Below are 12,383 nucleotides of genomic sequence, written 5' to 3' on the forward strand. Positions count from 1 at the left end.
TGGAGGTCGTCCATAACAGGGTTGTTTAGAATTCATTTATAGGCGTGGTATTTCCATTATAGACATAACATTAGGCAACGACCATACCATAAGCGCACTAAAACATCCTGGGGTTTGCAGTGTCGTTTCAATAAGCCCTTCCGTGTCATGTTACACCAATTGACGCCTCGCCCTCACCAAGCACATGGTGACGTCTGGGTGGTTCTCTTGTCAGGAAAAATGCTAAGTGGAACGGAAAGTCGTAGTGCGAGAAAATTCGTTACAAGAACACAAGGTTCAGGTAATACATTCTTGTCGAGACTGAGATTTGTCTCTCGCCCTCTGGAGGCAGCTCGCTTGTTCATGCTTTTCTTCATCTGGTGCCGTTGCTCTTTCTGTTTCTCTACGTTGGGCAGCAGTCGTGTTCAAAGGCCGTAGGCTGCTACTTGTATCTATTGGCCTTTTATTTTGAAACTTAAGTTTATTCTTTTAAGGAAAGGAGATGTCATGTAAAATAATTTTACACTAGATTACATCTCGTTTGTTCAGAAATTTGTCTCGATGAAGGGTCACGCAAAATTGTACTCACAGCTGTTCGGTGCACCTAGCTAATATGTAATGTATCGTGTGTTATTGTACTGCTGGTAGCACAATTGGTAGAGATGACAGCGAGTCACCAGTGGTATACGCTGGTAAGAACTAGTTAAATAAGAATATCTTTCTCTACTTCTGCATGTGATGTGAGCAAGCTACCTTATGTCTGGTGGAGGTAGTCCGGAACGATTGTCATTTACTGGCTTTCCTGTTCCAAACACTACTAATGAGTTAGATGACAAGCAAGCATCACATAACCGCGAATTTCTAATATTTCCGAGTTACGGACATTTCTCGAGATTTTTAAGGGTAAACCGCTGCGTGTTGTACGACTCCTCTCTTGTAGCGTCTACCAACATTCGACAACGCTCTCATCCCGAAAAACCAAGCTTCTGTAGAAGCCCACAGTTTTCTCTCCATTTTCCATAAATCCCACAAGATAATGGTGTTTTATAGATACGCAATGCTCACTAAAAGATCGAAGAGTATTTTGTAAAACGTCCCTTGGGAACCTCCCAACTAATCCCAGTCTGACAGCTGCGCTTCGGACAAATACTTTAATGTCGTCATTCTTCTTCACGTTATTCCTTTTTGCTTTACGGCTGTTACTGTTTCCAGAATTTGGTCTCTAATAACGTCATCGATCAGTTATTAGGCTTTCCACTCATTTATACGGGACACGTTGCGTCTGCCTACGTTGCGGGTCAACTGCCAGCACCTGCACTACGTATCAATCAGCTGCAGATTTTCTTGTACGCTTCTACTGTCATCAGGTGTGACAACTATCCTGTATCCAAGAGTATCATCCAAGAAGCTTCCGATGTTATCTAGTAACACGTTTGTGTGTACCAGGAGTAGTGAGATCCTTATGACAGTCTAATGCAATGTTCCCGAATTTCTTTTTATCTGTCACAATAGTCACGAAACCTTGGGAAACCACAGCGGTATCAGTGTACATTCCAACTAGCTCCGCATACGACGAGGAGATTGAAGAAACATATGATGATATAAGAGAAATTATTCAAATAGTAAAGGAGAGGAAATTTAATTGTAATGAGGGACTGGAATTCGATAGTAGGAAAAGTAAGAGAAGGAAAAATAGTATGTGAATATGGAACGTTGGGAAAGGAATGAAAGAGGAAGTCGCCTGGTAGAGTTTAGAACAAAGCCAAATTTAATCATCGTTAATACTTGTTTTCAGAATCGTCAAAGAAGGCTGTATTCGTGGAAGAGACCCGAGGGTACCGGTAGGTTTAAGACTGATTATATAATAGTCAGACAGAGATTTAGGAAGCAGATTTTAAATTCAAGGCATTTCTAGTGGCAGACGTGGGCTTCAGCCAGAAGTTAGTGGTTATAAACTGTAGATCAAAAGTGAAGACACTAGGAATAGGTAGAAAATTGAGGAGATTGGACATGGATAAGTTGAAAGAACCAGAGTGTGTTGAGAGTTTCAGAGGGAGGATTAGGTAACGGTCAACCAGAACTGGGGAATGGAATACAGTAGAAAACAATCAAGTAGCTTTAAAAGATGCTATAATGAAGGTAGCAGAGGATCAAATAGATAAAAAGACCAAGCCAAATAAAAATTCTTGGATAACACAAAATATATTCAATTTGACTAATGGGAGGAAAAAATTTAAAAAAGCAGAAAATGAGGCAAGCGAAAGGGAATACAAACGTTTAAAAATAATTCGAATTCCAAATAAACCTGCTTCTGGCAGATGCGAAAATTATCGAAGTTTCAGTTTTATAAGTCATGGTTGCAAATTGCAACAACGAATTCTATACAGAAGAATGGATAAATTGGTAGAGGCCGACCTTATGGATGATCAGTTTGGATTTCGAAGAAATGTAGGAACGCGCGAAACAATACTGACCCTTCGACTTAAGATAGGTGAAGGTAAAGCAAACCTACATTTATAGCATTTGTAGACCGCGAGAAAACTTTTGACAATGATGGCTGGAATACTCTCTTTGAAATTCTGAAGGTAGAAGGTGTAAAATAAAAGGAGCGGAAGGCTATTTACAACTTATACAGATATCAGACAGCAGTTATAAGAATCGGGGTCATGTAAGGGAGGCAGTGTTTGAAAAGGAAGTGAGACAGTGTTCTAGCCTATTCCCTATGATCTTCAATATGCACAATGAACAATCAATAAAGAAAACCAAAGAAAAATTTGGAATAGGAATTAAAGTCAGAAGAATAATTAAAAACTTCATGGTTTGCAGAAGAGTAGTTCTGCCAGGGACAGCGAAGGACTAGGAAGAGCAATTCAACGGAATGGACAGTCCTGAAAGAAGGATATAAGACGAACATCAACAAAAGCAAAACAAGGGTAATGGAATGTAGTCGAATTAAATCAGGCTATGATAAGAATATCAGCTGAAAGAACGAGACACTTAAAGCAGTATCTGAGTTTCGCGATCTGGGCAGCAACACAACTGATTAAGGCCGAAGCAGAGAGGATAGAAAATGGAAACAGACAATGGCAAGAAGAGCATTTCTGAATAAATGAAATTTGTTAATGTCGGATATAGATTTAAGTGTTGAGAAGCGTTTTCTAAAGGTATTCGGTGGAGAAATGAAATTTGTTAATGTCGAATATAGATTTAAGTGTTGAGAAGCGTTTTCTAAAGGTATTCGGCTAGAGTGTAGCCATGAATGGAAGTGAAACATGGACTATAAACATTTAAGATAAAAAGAAAGTAGAAGCTTTGGAAATGCGGTGCGACAGAATAATACTGAAGGTTAGATACGTCGATCACGTAAGTAATGAAGAAGTACTGAATAGAACTGAGGAAAGGAAAAATTTGCTTTATAACTTGACCAAAAGAATGTATCGGTTAGCACAACACGTTCTGAGACGTCAAAATATCAGTTTAGCATTGGAAGGAAGTATGTGTGTGTTTGAAGGGGTGGGGGGGGGGGGAGTAAAAGTTGTAGAGGGAGGCCAAGAGTTGCATTCAGTAAGCAGATTCAGAAATATGTATATGCAGTAGTTGCTCAGTGATGAAAAGTCGGACACAGGATAGAGTAGCATAGACAATTCCATCAAACCAGTCTTCGGACTGAAGATCACGACAGCAAAATGTCACCTTAGAGAGCCTCATTGATCCCATGTTGGCAGGAAATCCTGAATCCAGTCACAAAGCTGATCTAGTATTCGCATTTGGCTCACTAGGAGAAGGTTTGGAACTTTATCAAAAGTCTACCAGAGGCTGATGTTATTTCTTTTCTGACAGGGTGCTCACTATTCAGACGGAAAACATATTACCAGTCAAATAGTCTAGTTACATACATTTTATGCCATCTGGAGTATTAGTTTAATACGAAAAACTAAGACACTGTTTCTGAACCGTTTGTTGAGACAAGAGAAATGGACGGCATATACGAAAAGCTTGTTGGGAATAGGCTGCAGGCTGCTGATAATGAGGAGGATACAGAGAATAGTGGTTTGAGAACAAAACGTTATACTTCGACTACTATTGGTTGGTTTCCCAACGTAATTTGCAAATAAAATAGTCTAGATAGTTTCATACATGTATTTATTTAGTACAGCGTGTCTAAGAGGCAGTTGACACCCTGATTAGACATAGGTTCTATTGAAACAGATATTGAACTCTGTTTTACGATTTCTAAGTAGTAATCTGGAGATGGCAGAAATCTAAACGATATTATAAATTTAGAAATATATTGAGGGACCTAGACTTCTAGAGGTTTGCAGGAGAGCTTCTGTAAAGTTTGGAAGGTAGGAGACGAGATACTGGCAGAAGGAATGCTGTGAGGACCGGGCGTGAGTCGTGCTTCGGTAGATCAGCACTTGCCCGCGAAAGGCAAAGATCCCGAGTTCGAGTCTCGGTCGGGCACACAGTTTTAATTTGCCAGGAAGTTTCATATCAGCGCACACTCCGCTGCAGAGTGAAAATCTCATTCCACGTTGTGAATTGTGTAAGCGTTCTACTAATTACGTTGAATTATATTATGTAAAACACATCAATCAATAAAAGCATTTTCACAAATACGATACATATCAAACATCAAAGAACAAACAACTTTTCATTGAGTAAATATGTTCCCCTACATCGTATTATAGTCTTAAAACGAGACAAAACTCTAAATTACGATACCGTTCTTTGATAAAATAAAGCGTATGTGCTGACCCAAACTAAGCTCAACTTACCGCTGAAAATCCCATGGAAATTCGTCTGGTAGTTTTGGAGATTGGCCGGTTTTTATCAGAGAAACAGACAGACACGACCGTTTTAGAATTTTATTGTTATTGCAGAATAGACACTGAAGATGAAAATATAGGTTAATGAGTTTTCATCTGTAGTAAAGTGGACACAACCTGTGGTCAGACGCCAGTATTGGAACCCTTGCTGACAAACATTAACTCAACAATTTCACCACACCAGTTGACTCAGCAATGGTGACCCGGGCACTGGTGTCATAATGACAGTTCGGAGACGGTTCGGTGGCTCTTGGCGGGCCCTGTAATTGTGCTTAACCGGCAAAAGAGCTGCCTTGTCTTGCATAAAAGCTGGCCGTCCGGCAATGCTGAGCATGTCGAAATAGCCGGTTTTCGAATCGCCGTCCATTGTGTGTTGGCTGCCGCCTCGAAATTGCAGCCGTCGCATGGGGTCGAGGGTCGGACCGATGCCCTCCTAGTGACCGAGAGGCTTCCAGCGACCGTCACTCGCCTCAGCTGGCTGGGGTACGACCGCCACGCCAGCAATGAGAAAATAACGTTGCCCACCGCATTTGTCACAGCACAGCCGAGGTATGCTGGCCGTGCAAGACCTTGGCACTACTGGAGCAACAATAGCGGCAGCCCAGACACTGCTTCTCGCCACCGTAGTCTGTCACATCGACGCCTGATCGCACCGCGGGACTAGGATCACCTGGTTCGACGCCAGGACGCAATCACACACGTGTAATTGCTGTAGCTTTGAACACCAAAGAGTTAACTTGCTAATCCCAACTTCACTTCCGACGGAGTTCCGTTGCTCTTGCCAAAACCAATGAATGCCCAATGGGCAGGTAGAAGAGCCCTCACTGTTTTGACCACTATAGGTTTTGGAAATTTGTGGTAAGGGCTTATGGGACCAAACTGCTGGGGGTCATCAGCCCCTAAGCTTGCACACTACTTAATCTAACTGAAACTAACTTACGCTAAGGACAACAAAAACACCCATGCCCGAGGAAGAATTCGAACCTCCGAGAGGGGGGGGGACCACTAAAACAAAAGCACTCCCATTGCTCCGCAGCGGTCATTTCATCTCCGGTCTGCTACATACCGTATATATTCCGGATGAGCGAGCTTAAACTTGCGTCTGCCCTGTACTTTTTCCGTTGATTATTCAAGCTGTGAGCAATGTTAATTCTAAGAGGCACAGTGCCTGTAACAGCATTACGAGGGCACTGGGTTGTTATAACTAAACTTTCGCTATTTGAGAGGGACAGCCCACGAAAAATGGATGATCGCAGGCTAAAGGTGGACACATTTGTATGGACATGCGGAAGAGAAATAACAAATAATGCACTGAAAGAAGCACAGTCTAATTTTCACGTTAGAGAATAATATTTGTTAACTGATGATTTTTCTTTGGAGTCGAGCCACAGTCATATAAAACTTCTTGAAAGCTAGAATTACTGTTTTACTGCACAACAGGTTTTATTAAACTATCTATTTCGGGATTAGGCCATTTTCATGTCATTTTATTATTGTTCGTTGAAAACGAACCACATCTCCATATGTCTCGCTAGTCAAAAAATTTACGATTTTTATTTACTGTTGAGATAGAGAAATATAAAACTTTTTAAAGATATAAACGCCATTTGATTGTCGGTCCGCATCAAATCAAAACCATTAATTGTTTGTCTAGCCAGAAATATGGAGATATGATTCGTTTTCAACGAACAATAATAAAATTATAACACTTGAAAATGGCCTGAGGCCGAAATCTAGATTGATTAATAAAATCTGTGGTACAGTCAAATGGCGGTTATATCTTTCAAAAAGTTTTATTTGACTCTATCTTCAAAGCAAGGTACAATTATTAGTCGTTTGTTTACTCAGACACTTTAAAATTGCGTAAGGCTGAAATCTAGCTTCAGGAATAATAGTCTTTGTACTGTCAAATGGCGGTTATATCTTTCAAAAAGTTATTAACAGCTTACCGTTTAAATGAGGGACTATAAACATTGATCGATACGTCCATCTGCATCCACAAACGATGCCGTCGGTAACTTCAAGGAGCACGCAGAGGTCTCCTTTCCGCACTGGGATTGAAGAACATGACACGGAGGTTAGAATTAACTGTTTCAGGTAGCGAAATTTTATTTATAACCAACCTGGACGTTACGCTTTGAATTCAGTGATCAGTAGTTTGATACAGAGTGAACTTATAAGAAACTGTGGTATTTGTATTTTCAGTCAATATGTGCGACGTGTAGTTATTAAATCGCTGCATGAAGCTACAATGCACATTTATCCGATGCACTTATTATCCTTCTTTAACATCAGCTCTGTTGTTAGCGGCGGAACATTTTTGATACAGTCAGATGATGCCTTATAACCCCAGTTATTAATTTTACATTGGTTAAGATTGTTTCCAAGCGTATTTATAATTGGACCACCTGTTACGGTGGTTTACCGGTATGAAATTATTAAAAGAAACTTACGTTTAAGCTTAACTGTAGAGCTGTGGATTGTAGGCTATCTGGAGATTTTCAAGTAGAAGCGGCTTGATATATATATACATATATATATATATATATATATATATATATATATATATATATAAACCTTGGTTCACCTGGCCCGGTTGATATTACCTTGTGAGGGACCCTTTCCAGGGAAACGGTGAAGACATCAACGGCAGTGAAAGCGATGAAGATCATCAGAACGGCGGAACTGGTGGAAGATGCCGGCTTTAGTATAAAAGTAGAAGGCTACAGCATCTGTTCCCACAATGAGCGGCTACAAAAGGCGTCTGTCCCACATGTTAGTGGCGGCCTCACTTATAATTCTAAGCTAAATGCCTGAATTTTTATCATGGAAAGGTTCAACTACCTTTCCCCAAACTAAACATTAACCGAAGACATGATAGTAAATTTCAAAAGGAAAACTACTCTATGAAGTAACCAATCTTCCGTCGCTATTCATGGTCTTTGGATTCTGGAGAGCCTAGAACATCATGTAAGGAAGAGTTGGAGCTTTCTAGTACTTCTTCAAAGATAGAACCCAAGAAAAAACACCAACTGGCAACTCTGAACATCAACACACTCATTAAATTTGAAAAGCCAAAACACCTAACGGACACTCTCAATCAACGCTACATACTTATATTAGCAGTTCAAGGAACAATGTATCTGGATGAAAATACATTAGAGTCAGGTGGATCTACAAAGGAATACCAGCCATTAAAAATTCCTGTAATACGACTATATTGTAAGTAGGCTGTTTATGTTTTCTTTATGTAAGTTTGATGTTTATGTTTTCTTATTGGCAACGTTACGTAGCGCTCTCTGTATGAAAATCACTGGCTGTGCTGTGTGCAGTATGTGGCTAGTTTGCATTGTTGCCTGCCATTGTTGTCATGAACTGCTATAGCTGGATGTGAACAGCGCATAGCGTTGGGCAGTTGGAGGTGAGCCGCCAGCAGTGGTGGACGTGGGGAGAGAGATGGCGGAGTTTTGATAATCTGTAAGACTGAATGTCAGTTATGAATATTAAGGTAAATACAGTGTTTGTTCTCTATTAATATCTTTCATTTGCTAACTATCCCTATCAGTAGTTAGTGCCTTCAGTAGTTTGAATCTTTTATTTAGCTGGCAGTAGTGGCGCTCGCCGTATTGCCGTAGTTCCAGTAACGAAGATTTTTGTGAGGTAAGTGATTTCTGAAAGGTGTAGTTTAATGTTACTCAGGGCCATTCCTTTGTAGGGATTTCTGAAAGTCAGATTGCGTTGCGCTAAAAATACTGTGTGTCAGTTTAAGCACAGTCTTGTACAATTGTTCTAAGTGGACGTTTCACATGTAAAATTGTTCTAAGGGGACGTTTCATATGTCGACCCTTAGCCTAGGATACCTCACTGGAATCTTCTGATTTTTTTCTTGTAGTTTGTGTATTTAGTGTAGCTTTTGTTTATTGCTAGCGCGTAATTGTAGAGAGAATCTCCTTTGTAGTTGCAGTCTTTCATTGTTGTAATGTAAAACAGTTGTGGCATGCATGTAGATTTGCAACAAGTATTTCGCAGCTGCGCTTGTAATTAACTACATATTATTTTCAGTGCTATGTTAATGTGTTCTCTTATTTTTGCTATTCAAATTGTGCTTTTCTGTGTTATCGTGTGAAAAATTGTCTCAATAATGGCGTGTGAAAAACGTAACACTCGGCTCCAAAGTAAACTAAGAAACGACAGTGAAGACGAAAGCAATGTGTTAGCGCCACTGTGTAATGAGTTAACTAATGTTCAAAGTAGTAATTTGGTAACTGTGCATAGGGAAATGGAGCGGGCGTCAAACAATGGCGTAGACAGTCAAACAGGTAGTGAACAGGGAAGCATTATCGATCGATCGGTCGGCAACAGCTCGCCTCAGGAATCCGAAATGATAGGACACAATTTTGCAAATACTGTAGATTCAGGTTTTGCGTCCTCACCGGTTTCTCAAATGAGTCAAGACACATTTTCTGCTTGTCAAAATGTGAATGCTGCCGGTGAAAACGCACTGCCAAAGAGCATAGAGAAACAGATTCCAGACACTAATACATTATTATTGCAATTAATGCAAAAAATGGAACAAAATCAGAAACAAACACAGCAAAAGCTTCAAAAGTTAGACACAATGGAACAAAAGCTTCAAAAGTTAGACTCAGTGGAACATATGCTTGAACAAACACGTGAAGATTTAACTACTGAGTTACATAAAATAGAATCGAAATGTCAGAAAGTCTGTAATGACGTAAAAACACAAATTTGTGAGCATTTCCAACCTATTTTTTCGCGTCATGAGAATGCATTACAGAATCACGAAGCAGCCATAAAAGAGCTGCAAACCATTGTTCATGAAAATCATGTGACCTTGTGGGCTAAAATTGACTCAGTTGCATCTACCGATTCGGTTACGCAACTGGCAAAAACTCAGGAAAACTTAAAGAACACAGTAGATTCGATTTCAACACAAATGGACACTCTGAAACTTGGTTCAGAAAAACACACTGAGGAAATGTGTTCACTATCGGAGAAAGTAGCTGAACTTTCGGATCAGGTCACTAACTTATCTACAAAGGTAGATGATGATCTGAATGACACAAGACCCGTAGCCTTCACTGACACAGAAGAGTATGAACAAATTAGAAAATTCAGACAAAATCAAAATCAAATTAATACACAGTACAAAAGAGAAATCCGGGAAGTACAAGATCAGTTGACACAGGTAATACAAGAATTACATATTTCAGAGGATACTCGCGCTCCAACACGGGAAGAGGAACTTAGAAATACGGAAAAGCCACAAAATAATAGCACAGGGCATTTCGGTAATTATGAAAGAAATTGGCAAGGTACACCGAATTTTGAGATGGAACCGCCGAAACGACGTAACAATGACCGATATGTGACTCGCCGACATGATGATTTTGACTATAAGCTGTTCATTACTACACGTAAATTCAAAACATTCAAGAATTCTGCCAACGATATTCATCCACAAGCGTGGCTCCATCAATTCTCTCATTGTTTTCCTCCCAACTGGTCATTAGAACACAGATTAGAATTTATGTGTGGCTACTTAGAAAATGAACCAGCTGTAAGAATGCGATCGGTCATTCACGATTGTCACAGTGAAGGAGAATTTTACCATGCGTTCCTCTCAGCATATTGGTCACAAGCTACACAAGATCGCGTAAAACATAGCATCATGATGATGAAACACTTTGAACAATCTGAATTTTCCAGTCTTGTCAAATATTTTGAAGACATGTTGCACAAGAATCAGTACCTATCAAACCCATACAGCCCCTCAGAACTCATCCGCATTTGCTTAATCAAACTGCCTGAACATTTACGACATATTATTTTGGCAGGACGTTGCAAAGACGACATTGAAGCTTTTCAGGGACTGTTACAAGAACTGGAAATTGACACAGACAGTCGCGGGATGCGAAAACAGGAAAACAATCACTACAGGTCACATCCGTCACAATTCCGTGACGACAGAAACAATAAATGGCCACGACAAACCTATTCTTACAACGTAAATCGTGACCAAAACAGACACCACCCATATGACAACCACTGGCAGAGTAATAGTTACAGGGAAAGATCACCTTTCCGCGGTAATGACTATCACAGAGACAATCAGAGAAACAGACAATATGGGAACCAATATAACTATTATCAAGGGAGACAGAATAACTTTAGGCGCAACGGTCCAGCACGCAGTGACGACTCAGGCAGAAATTCTCCACCACATGACCGACAAGAAAGAAACTATCGAACCTACCGACATGACGACAGACGATATGATCGTAACGACAGACCTGAATTGCATCAGAACTGGCGAGTTTTAAACAGAGCTGGGCCCTCTGGGCAAGGCGAATTTGTGGAAGTTAGGTCTCCAAATCCCAATAACGACGCGCGCCAACAAAGAGACAATAGGCGATGACTCACACCGCTGGCAGCCACAATATGTACTTATGAAACTGATGACGCTGCTGCCGTAGCTAGTAATTACGTAAAAATGGAAGACATTAGGGACATCTTACTCCAGGAACACGACGTAAAACATAACAACATTGCATATCCTGTGATTCACATTACTGTAAATGACGTAAAATTTACGGCAGTACTTGACTCTGGCAGTCCCATTTCAGTAATTAGTGAAACAGCTTTTAGCAAATGCAACAAATCGAACAATTGCCCCACACTTCCGTTACGTAAGATTAAATTACAAGGTGCAATCTTTGGAAAAAGTGTAGGTGTACGCCAACAAACCAATTTAGAATTCTTTTGCCAAAGCCACAGCTTCTCTATGAACTTTCTTATTGTTCCATTATTGTCGACGGAAATTATACTGGGAGTAGACTTTTTGAATGAATACAAAGCAATCTTAAGCTTTCACGATGCTGAAATAAGTTTAGAGAAAGAAGGTAAGTCAATAGCTTTGAAATTTGAAGACTGGCTCTCAAACCATGATGAGGAAATTAATCGGCTTTACCTTCTGTTAGATAACAGTTCGGAATTTTCTACGGAACTAGACACTAACAATCACTCTGCAAGTACTGACAGGGATGACATCGAAGGCATATTTGAAATTAATGAGTTAATTCAGAATAAAATTCAAACAATTGAGAATTGTAATGACACTGATAGGCAGGACCTTTTTGAGATTTTACAAGCACATTCCACAGTTTTTACTCACAAAACAGGAACAATCAAGGGATTTCAATACCAATTTCGTGTTCGTGAGCATACTAAATTTTGTGTTAGACCATACGTAATTCCAGCACATTATAGGGACTGTGTTAGAACAGAAATACAATCTATGCTTGACGAGGGCATTATTGAGCCTGCAGTAAGCTCATACAACAATCCGTTACATGTTGTTGAGAAGAAAAATGGATCGATCAGACTTGTCTTAGATTCGAGACAAATCAATACTATCATTATTCCTGAAACAGACAGGCCGCAGACGATGGAAGAACTTCTTCAAAATTTTAATGGTGTAAAAGTGTTGTCTTCCATTGATCTCAGATCCAGCTTTTATCAGATCGAACTTCATCCAGAATGCAGAAAATACAC

This window comes from Schistocerca cancellata, chromosome 8 (assembly GCF_023864275.1).
Source record: "Schistocerca cancellata isolate TAMUIC-IGC-003103 chromosome 8, iqSchCanc2.1, whole genome shotgun sequence".
Taxonomy (NCBI): Eukaryota; Metazoa; Arthropoda; class Insecta; order Orthoptera; family Acrididae; genus Schistocerca; species Schistocerca cancellata.